Source organism: Amblyomma maculatum, chromosome 11, assembly GCF_055883805.1.
Source record: "Amblyomma maculatum isolate TAMU_Amacu chromosome 11, ASM5588380v1, whole genome shotgun sequence".
NCBI lineage: Eukaryota > Metazoa > Arthropoda > Arachnida > Ixodida > Ixodidae > Amblyomma > Amblyomma maculatum.
The window spans coordinates 107,437,705-107,447,551 of record NC_139354.1 but is presented as its reverse complement, the minus strand read 5'-3'; the positions used below and the strand labels follow the sequence as shown (position 1 = coordinate 107,447,551).

Here is a 9,847-nt window from a genome sequence, read left to right as displayed (position 1 = left end):
AATAGGATATATAATGATGAGCCCGGGTTAACAGCATTAAATAAGTGGTTGAGTTTTACATGGTTTACTGTGGCCTCTATGTTGTGCTGTCGTGCTTGCAGCATTTTTCACGCAAAGTTGATTGAAGCTGCTGTGCGCATGCACACAATTATATAATAGCGGCGTATGGTCCTTCAACATTGTTATTAAACAATATTTTAAGATTAATTAATTTTATATAAGGGCTATTATAATGTTATATTGGTTATATTTACGTGTGCGTGTAACGTTTCCCTAACGCCAGAAGAAAATCTCATCGAGAACATTGCGTTAATGTTTGACCCGAACAAATAAGTAACGTTATTATAAGGTTTGGGGCTGCCTGTGTACTACATTAAAGAAATACTACGAATTTGTTTGAACTCTTGAGTCTCGCATGTTTCCCGCTTGTCTACCCGAAGAGGTGTTATTCCCACTCACGGCACAGCTTAGCTACTCATAATGACATTTTTGATTGATTGATAAACTTTATTGGAGAAAATCGAGGTTAGGGGTAGAGGGTTAGAAAAGAGCAGTAGTCGGCCGTCCTTTGTCCAGGAGTCCGTTGGCCTCAGCATCGGCTCTGGCCCGTTGCACCAGCATGAGCTGATGAGAGAAAGTAGCACTCCCCTAACATTAGGCCCTCGGCACCTTAAATAAGAGTGTTAGTGACGGCGAAATAGCTTACGGATATTATGACATTAAAATAGTGTAAGCAGAGGGGAAAAAGCCTTTGTGAAATGTGGATTTAATAGATGGTGTGAACGTCTAGCGCTGCCAGTAATTCGGGCACAGCAGGGTCGAATTTCCAGCCGCAGGGCACAGCTTCAGCACGAGAGATGGGCGCCGGAGGCAAGCGATGGTGATGGCCATGCCGCAGCGTTTTCCGTTCTTTGTCTTCTTTACATTTGCAACAAATTATACCAAGCCATAATACTCTAAGCTGAAGCACGATAACCAGTAGCGCATCAAATAAAAAAAAAAGCGATTAAAGACAAAGTACCAGATGAAGGACGAAAAAACACATGCCTAACTTCTGCACCAAACCTTTCATACACTAGTAGTAATCCTCAGTGGAAAAGAAATACTATTACACTAAACAAAGACAACAGAAACGTAAACATGGCATGAACAGTCCTTTTCTTTTTTAATTCCGTAAACGTAAAAAATTCTATCCTGATATATTTCATGATTTCTATTGAATGGTATAAAATTGAGTATTAGCGCAGCCATAAGGATTAAGTATGCAACCATCTAGTGATGTTAGGGCCATCGGAAAAGCCGGGAGATGTCCGGGTTCTTCTATTTCCTTGATAAAAAATCTTCAAAAGTTGGAACCGAAAGTCAGAACCGAAAATAAGAACCGAAAATAGAAACCGAAACCTATTTGAATAAAAATACTTTGGCGCGTTTCCTTTCCGCCGTCTGGCAACAACGTTGTTTGTTTCTTTTTTTCCGGGAGAGATGGCGCAGTGGCAGCAGTCACGTGACTTTTGGAGGCGGATGCGCCATGGCCCGCTTGTGCAGCCTGTTCTGTCAGCCCGCTGTTAAGTTTTCGTGAGCGAATTGTGCCGCCAAAAAGGATTACCAGGGTTGGCCTATGCGACTGCGGACAACTTCGGTGAGTTTCGATTCTTGTGTCAGAGCTGCTCTGCTGACAAAAGGAGTTAGCCAACGCCGGCACGTTAAACTCGCGGCTGCTAGTCACGGCTGGCTCTACAGTCCAGCCCAGAAACCTCCCACCTCCGTCCGTGTGTAGCGCTCTTGCTTTTTTATTATTCTCTTACGTGCGCCCCTCACTTCAACTCTTGGCCGACCGTGGTCGATATTCGTTAGGCTTATGCGCTCCGTGTGTGTTGTTTATTCACGAGGTCTGTCCGCGGGGACCCTTGGTTGCGTTAAGCGCACGTCAGATGAGAGGCCGCCCGCTGGGTGATCGCGGCTGGTGCGCCGAGATTTAGCTGCGATCTTTGTTCTACGCCGTTTTCTTGATATCTTTATTGCCGGTAACAGTTGGACGATGAACAATGTTGCGCAGGTCTGTCTTCTGGTTGCCCAAGGCACCTTGCTCCCGCGCGAGCATGCTTTCTTTGGCCACCCAGCGACAAGCCATGTTTCACACGGCCACTGCCACTTTCCGCGACGCTCGCGCTATGCCGGTTTGCCCGGCAGCTTCCAACTTCCTCCTCTGTGGAATGTAGTCGTAGTAGCGGCTTGGTATGCAGCGCCGTGTGCTTCTATGTCTTTCGTTGGTCGCTCATTTAACGGAAGGTGGTTGCGATCGCTGGAACTCACGTCGGTGACAGCGGCGTTCTTCGAATGCATACGCCGTTTAGTTCTTTCGGTAGAGAAGAAAGCCGGTCGTGGAGTTTGCCGGACGGAGGTCGCGATGGTTCGACGCTCCAGTCGCATGCGCATTCCCTTGCCAGAGTGGGGATCGCCTGTTTGCCGCCTATATAATAATATTTCCCTTTTACTTCTAAAATCGTAGTGATGCCTGGCTTTCGTTGACTACTCTCAAGTTTGTGTGTGGGCTGCGAACTGCGGAAGCACGTTGCGTAGTTGCTTAGGTCGTTTGTCACTTCCGTGTTCCAATGGATCAGGTAAGAAAGTGCATCGGGCTCCCCTCGCCTGACGTTGAGAAACAAGTAGGCCTTCTGAAGCAGAGCTGAGCGGGTTCGGAGCCACGAAAACAAGGCACCTCGCGTCCTACAGCAGCTTGTCAAATACTGGCAGACCGCGGTTGAAAAGCCTCACCAGATTGCGGCCTCGCTCGATCGGGTGTATTGCCCTCGGAGGCACGCACCTGCGTGATGCAGTCGGTCGCGTCGCAACCGTTCTCGGGTACGTTCAACGGTTAACACAGCTGCGGAATGTCGATGAGCTCGCGAGGGCAGGGCAGCCTGTTCGGGAAACACGAGCTCCGTTCCAGCTGGCTGTTGTGGCGGCACTGAAGTGTTGCGCAATTGTAGTCTACTATTCAGAACTTCGTGAAACAACGCGGGTGCCTTGCTTTTCGGCGCTGATTTCGGCTCACACCCGAGTCGAAACTCCTGTCGCATACAGGGGGTTTCTTTCCGCGGATCCGTTACTTTCCTTTGCGCCGGAAGTTACCTGCTGCTTTGCGGGACGCGTAAGTGACCGAGCTGCCACTGGCCGTTGGGACGCAGTGACCGCCTTGGCAACGAGACGCTGTCGTGATTTGGTTTGCAGTCCTACCATCGTCGCCGAGGGTTTTCTACGAACCCAACTTTTTCCAAATCATGTGCTGAGGCAGTGGTCTCGCATTTTTTTTTTTCTTTTGAGGGTAGTCTATTCGACGGAGGTACATTGATTGGTGGACTGCCATGGAGTCCAATGCTTCGCAAAGAAGCGCATGTTTTTTTATTCACTTCTCCATGCGTCATACTGACAGTGTCGCCCGTTAATGCCTAACGTAATCTAACCATAATCGAAAGTATTGTTGGAAGTTGTTACCAATTGGTAATGTTTTGCGCCTTTTTCTGCTCTCGTTCAAGCCTGTGGAATGGGCCGGCGTTGCCAAAAGTCTCCACGGCCTGCGGCACGCTAGCTGACTTCCCCTATTCCTCCCATTTATTGTGAATAAAGTTATATCAGCCTCAGCCTGCTCTCCTTACACAAGTACTATAGCTGTGTTCATGAGATGCACTGTCATAATACGCTTCGCGATCATTTGCTTCAGCGGTCGGTGTGCATATCACGCTACCTGGACGACTGCCGTAAGATTGGATCGTTTACATGCCACAGCAGTGTATTTTAGCACTCATTCCTGCCTTCGCCACGTTCCTGGTGCGCTAATATCAGTAGCTATATTAATTCCTGAAAAAAAAAAAAAAAAAAAAGACCAAAGCCTAATGCACTGTTCCGAATTTATCATTTTTCCGACTGGTCTGTTTTCGTTTTTTATTTTCTGTAATTTATCGAACCTTTCATTTTGCTTCAATTCGCTACGTAATTCCCGACGATGGTTCCGGAAGTATTGCCACTGAAACGTGAATAGCATCGGGCAGGCCTCCCGGGTTGCGTTTCGATTAGGGCAAGGTGGAAGTGCGTGTTCTAGGGGAGAGACCCGTTGCGCGAGCCATGGTCGGGTTCGGTCTCATTCTTCGTGCTTGTGCTGCCCGTTCGCAGTGTGCCGCTTGAGCGGAAGTGGCGCGGGATCGAGGTTTGGCTGGATACTGCTGGGGAGAGGGCTATCGATTGAGCCAGCTCCGAGGCACCAGGTGTGCAGAACAAAGCCGCTGACGCGGGGAAAAAAAAAAGGAAACGAACTTTGCAGTACAACGAGTCTTTCCCTTGGTAGGTCGAGTATCTGAATTGCGTCGTGGTTGAGAAAGGGACTGCGCCATTAGCAAGTCCTATCCGACGCACTAGCACCGGAAGATTGGCATTCTGCAAAGGGACCGCTGTATTGCGGCCGACTCAATGCAGCTGCGTGCTGCGAAGGCTAAAACATGAATGTTTCAACACAAGTTTTCTTCATTTTTGTTTCTTTTTCACTTTCGCCAACTATCTCCACTGACTTCATCGTGCCCGTCTCGCGATCCAACAGTCCCGATCGCCCTATACAAATTAACTAGGCTTTCTTTCAGCTCAATAGCTTTCTTTCGGTTGCAGGAAGCTTCGTGCATAATCTTGTGTCGATCCGAATATTTTTAACCTCTTTTTGGCCCGTAGCGTCTTTTTGGTCCATGAGGCCCTTTCGAATTTGGCGCCGTTTGTTAATTTGTTTCCCGGGTGATCACATCACATACCTGCTTGGCCAATCTGAGCTTTCCGGGACCACATTTCGTGCGGCAGCGACGGGTTTACTTATATCGGGACACATACGGTATCCGCCTTCTTCAAACAATGGATGTCCAGCTAATTCTGGCTTGGTTCTTTCGCAGCGGAAGACGCATTGATCGGCGAGAAAGTTAGATTTTGAAATCTTCCAGCCACTCCGCTCACATTCGTGACGTCAACGCAGAAAAGGGCTCCGTGATCACCTGTTAAGTGAATGGCGTCGTTGCCTGGCCTCATGGGATCCGCCTAAAAAATCTGTGTCGACGCGCCATTTTATCCCGAGATCGGCTAAAGGGGGGGGGGGGGGGTGCACTTTTATTTTGTTCCTGTTGCTAAAACAATAGTTGGCGAGGTCAAACCACCTCACCACTCCCTGAGTCGTTGAACTGGCAGGCTCTGCCAGCTCGAGTCTTGAAACTACGATGAGAGGGAGAGATCAGAATCCTACCTTTTAGGGCCCTAAGATCTCGAGCTATACGCGCTTCGGTCACGCAGGTACGCAGCTTGGGGAGCTTACATCACGGACACCCTCTCTAGCGCGCCTCTTCGCAGGTGATTTCGAGAAGACAGTGACGTCGTTAAATACTTGCAGCATCTACCGTCATACATTCCTTATTTTCCCCTGACCCTCTCTATTCTCAGTGGTCCATACCTAGACGAAACAGACAGTAGCACCTTGGAGATTCTTTCGATTGTGCATGCGGTCCAGGAATTGACTCATTTTCCCCCGACTGACATTTTTTGCATAGCCAATAGCCAGCGTGTTCTCACAAGCAGTGATTGCACAAGCGCTGATACCAGGTCTTCAATGTGGGATCTCGGAAGTATGAAAACATCGAAGGACCCCTGCAACACATGCAACAAAAGCGAGCGGAGCAGGTTCTTCTTACCACTATAAAAAAAAGAACGGGTTGCTCCGCGCCATTTAGAAGGAGGGAGGGTTTGGTATACAGGGTTTAACGTCCCAAAGCGACTCAGGCTATGGGGAGACGCCTCAGTGGATGGCTCCAGAAATTTCGATCACCTTCGGTTTCTTTAACGTGCACTGACATCGCACAGCGCGCGGGCGCCTTGCTTTTCGCCGCCATCGAAAAGCGGTCGCCGCTTCCGGGATTTAATCCCGCATCCTTGGGCACAGCAGGCGAGCGCCCTATAACCACTGCTCCACCGCGGCGTTTCGCGTGCACTGGTCGCGAGATAAGAGGGTCCCGCCGAGTTCGCAATGAACCTGTCAATCCCAAAATTGATGATTGGACCAAAGCATTTATCCGATGCTTTCTCATTCACTGTTCGCTCCTTAAATGCTTTCCGTTAGTACTTTTTACTCGCAAATCAAGGAAAGCCTTTTTGTGATTTTTGGTGCGAAATGATCGCGGTAAACTGTGTCGTATTTTGCACCTCAGAACTGGGCAAACTAAGCAGAAAGCATTTCAGTGTTCGGTAACACGCACATATTCATTTGCATCCAAACTGCATGTCTCTAAAAAGAAAAGGTTTTTTTCGATCCCGAAAGAAAATGTGTACTAGTTAACATTTTAAACATTAGTTAGAGGAATGGTCAGGACACAAGAGTTACGCTTCTGGCGGCCGCTACGGGAGCCCCGTGCTCGCTATCTTGTTCGACCTTCTTTCTGTCGCGGCGGAAGTACACGTTGTCATTCTCAGCCAGATTGGACCGAGGCTACTCTGACGTTACGTCATATCGAGGAAGCTAATGCTCTTGGCTGTCAATGCGTCCTTTGCTGTAGGAACGAAAAGCACCAGCATCAAGAAGACGTGTACGTGAGATCGGTTTTTTGCAGGAAGAAAAGTTGGGTGGGGTTCTACTGAGGCTGCGCTGACAATTATAATTAAGCGCGAACAGACTAGGCCGAAAAGGAAAAAGGCGCATGCCTGCCCACGGTTGACTTCTCTTTTCACTCTGGAACGAATGAATCCGCTCCAACAGGACCATTTCAGCGTCCTCTCACTGCGGCTTCATCGGACGAAATTTGATTTCCGGATGGCGTCGACTACCTCGCAGGTCGGCGTACGCTACGAAGTTCGACTCGAATGATCCGGAACATCTGCGCGAGCTGATCGACGCGTTCTAAAACCAGAATGCCTAGCACTCTTCAAAAGGCTCTTTAAGTTCTCGTTTCGTAGATGTTCCATCGATCACTCAATCAGTCCACGCGAATAGTATAGGGTGCTGCGCTCGTTATCCCTCCTCTTTGTCACTGTGGCGCCAGATATACCTCGACTGCTCTGTATTTTTTAATCTGGCTAATCGGTCTGGCAGTTATCTGTAAATTCGCCATTTTTCTTTACGCTTAAATTATCTGCACTTTTTTTACTCTCGACCAGTTGTTAACCGTCAACTTCGTTACCTTTGATTATCTGGGTCATTGGGTCATCACAGGGTTCTTAAACGCTTCGCAAAGCAGTCAGAATTCGCTTCGTGAGTACATTTTCCTGTTTTTCTTTTTTCTTTTTTTAACCATGAAAACAGACCGTAAACCTTTTGCCATCTCCCCTATGATGTTTCTGTCTTCTGCGTCCGATTCTGGAAGCGGAAGTGGAGGTGCTACAGCATTGGGCGATCGGGATTACGTGTTGTCTGTGGTGGATGAGATCAACGCCGACGATGAAGTCAACGAATGAAGGCCGTTGTGCAACCCAACATGCAGGCGCTGTCGAGAGACCCCGCATCTCTTGACGCTGACTCAGCGGCGAGCTTCGCGACCGTGGCCATGCATGTGCGGCAGGATCGAGCGCCACACGAACGACCACCGAGGCAGCCTTTTCGCGAAGACCCTTTGAATGTTTATTCCGTGCGTGTTTGCTGAATGCAGGGGCTGCCGACGGAGCGTACGTCGTTCTTTACCTGCAAAACAATTCGAGGGGCGGGGCACAACTTTTTCCAGCCTGCGCTTAATCAGCTCGTACAGTCGTGAGCACTTTTGTCTAGCTCGTGATGCGAATCAAAGTGAACTCTTGCATCGACTACTGTGCCGGAGTACACGGGTTCGAATCCGACCGTCGGCGGCTGCATTTAGATGGAGGCGAAGCGAAGAGGCGTCTGCGTGTTGTGCGATGTCACGTTGCTCTGTCGCGTCCTTTATGGATAATCCATTGTCTGAATATTGTCCGAATGCCGGCAGAGTTTTGCGCAAACAGTCGAGGCACTTCGCTGTAGGCGCAGCAAGTTCTTGCTACTCATTGTGTGTAGTTGCCTTTTTGGCGGCCTTCCTTGTGGTTGTTGTAATTGGTGGGGGATACGGCGAAGGAGTATCGTGCGAGCGACTCCGCGATTCCGGTATGGGTGACTGCGCATTGGTCGGCTCACCTTAGGCGCCAGGGAGGCTGTGTGCGTAGCAGGTGTTCTCTGGTCTGTGCCACGCTACGACCACATTTAGTATGTTGGAGTACACGCTGCGACCACAGAGTGGCCTAGGCGGGAACCGCTAAAAGCATTGAGCAGCGGCAATCTGGCAGTGGCGGACACGGCCGACTGAGAGCCCGATATGCAGCGGATACGATTCTCACGCGCATATGAAAACAAAAGCGGGCTGAAGCACTACGCACCCGGAAGTTCAAACGAGCCTTGAGAATCTTCTCCCCTGTGGCGGATGATTGATTAGGGCGCTAGACTGCGAAACTCGTAAAAGCATTACACCGTTCCCGACGACGCAAAAATCTGCTCCGCTTCGAGAGACTCGTAAGACGTACTCCAAGATTAACCGGCGCGCTGGAAAGCGATGTTGGAGGCGAAAAGCAAAGCGCCCACGTGCTGTGCGATGTCAGGTGGTTGATAATGAAGCGATGGCTTCACTACGCTAGGTAAAACCAAGGCCACCGTGTGCTTCAGATGACCTTCAAACAGCTGCAGTGTCAAGCTGGAGCTTAAGCCACAACCACTTTGGGTAGCTATGTTCTCACCAAAGGTCAAAGTCAAGGTCAAATGACGTGGGAAGTAGCTTAACGCGTGAGCAGCTGCGTGGCGGAACACATGATCGCCGACGTCAATGCAGAGTGCATACAGAGGCGCGCCTAGGCCGGGGCTATAGCTTCACACTAGGAGCCCTCCATTACGGCGTCTCTCATAGCCTGAGTCTCTTTGGGACGTTAAACCCTACAAACAAAGTTTCAGAATATTCCGGGGCCAATAAGAGCTGCTATCGCGTTCCCTTTCACAGGTGCAGCAAAGGGTGCTTTGAGAAGCACGTATTCTCTTATTCCGTGGCCGCATGCTGCAAATTAATGTTGTGGATCGTAGCTTAAAGGCTCTTGCACAGCTAATTTAGGACGCCCCGACGACCCTCTGTTTGGCGGCTACGTTGAAACTTCATGTGCGTTAACTAGGACAAGATTCATGTCACATTGTTGGGAACTAGACGGGAAAACTATATGCAGGCCTAAAATTATTACGAAGAAAAGTGATCTGCTGCTTGGCAGGGGAGAAGTTTAGGATAGTCAGTGAGGTAAGTAGTTAAGATCCACATCGAGGGAAGTAAATGAGGAAAATAGCGTCGGCGGGCATTCGGCATGCAGCCATACTAAGGTTTTTGAGAGCTAGGTTTTGCGGCCACAGACCGTTATAGTAAGGAAATTTTGCACAGCCACGCCGATGCGATGACCACCACGGAGTTCTTTTCGACTTTGACGTCATGATTTTTTAATGACTGGTGATGAAGTCTTTAAGTCAGGCTTTCCCCGCGTGGTTTTTACTGCACGTGGAAAACCTGACTAAACAAGATTGGAAGGAGGGAGGGGGACCGTTAGCAGCCTGCTGATATTCGCGAGCACTTGTGTTCAGCTGCCAGCAAAAATTATAAAGGGAGGTGCGTAGAGGGCATAGTATACTGAGTGGTGGCGTTGTTAGAGGGCGAAATTGAGTGTACGGTGTATATATATATATATATATATATATATATATATATATATATATATATATATATATATATATATTAGTGTGTCAGTGTATGCTGTGTGTTTGGTTTGTAGGGTTTAACGTACCAAAGCAACTCTGGCTATGAAATCC

General features: G+C 48.9%; 1 protein-coding gene across 3 annotated transcripts in view; it reads left to right on the top strand.

Moving 5' to 3' along the window:
• Nucleotides 1-1,501: 1,501 nt before the first annotated feature.
• Nucleotides 1,502-9,847, top strand: part of LOC146174618 (USP6 N-terminal-like protein) — a 96,623-nt gene continuing 88,277 nt past the window's right edge. For all 3 annotated transcript variants that reach the window (XM_084583782.1, XM_084583784.1, XM_084583783.1), the window contains exon 1: nt 1,502-1,639. The gene's annotated coding sequence lies outside the window, so the exon portion shown is untranslated. The remainder of the gene's footprint in view (nt 1,640-9,847) is intronic.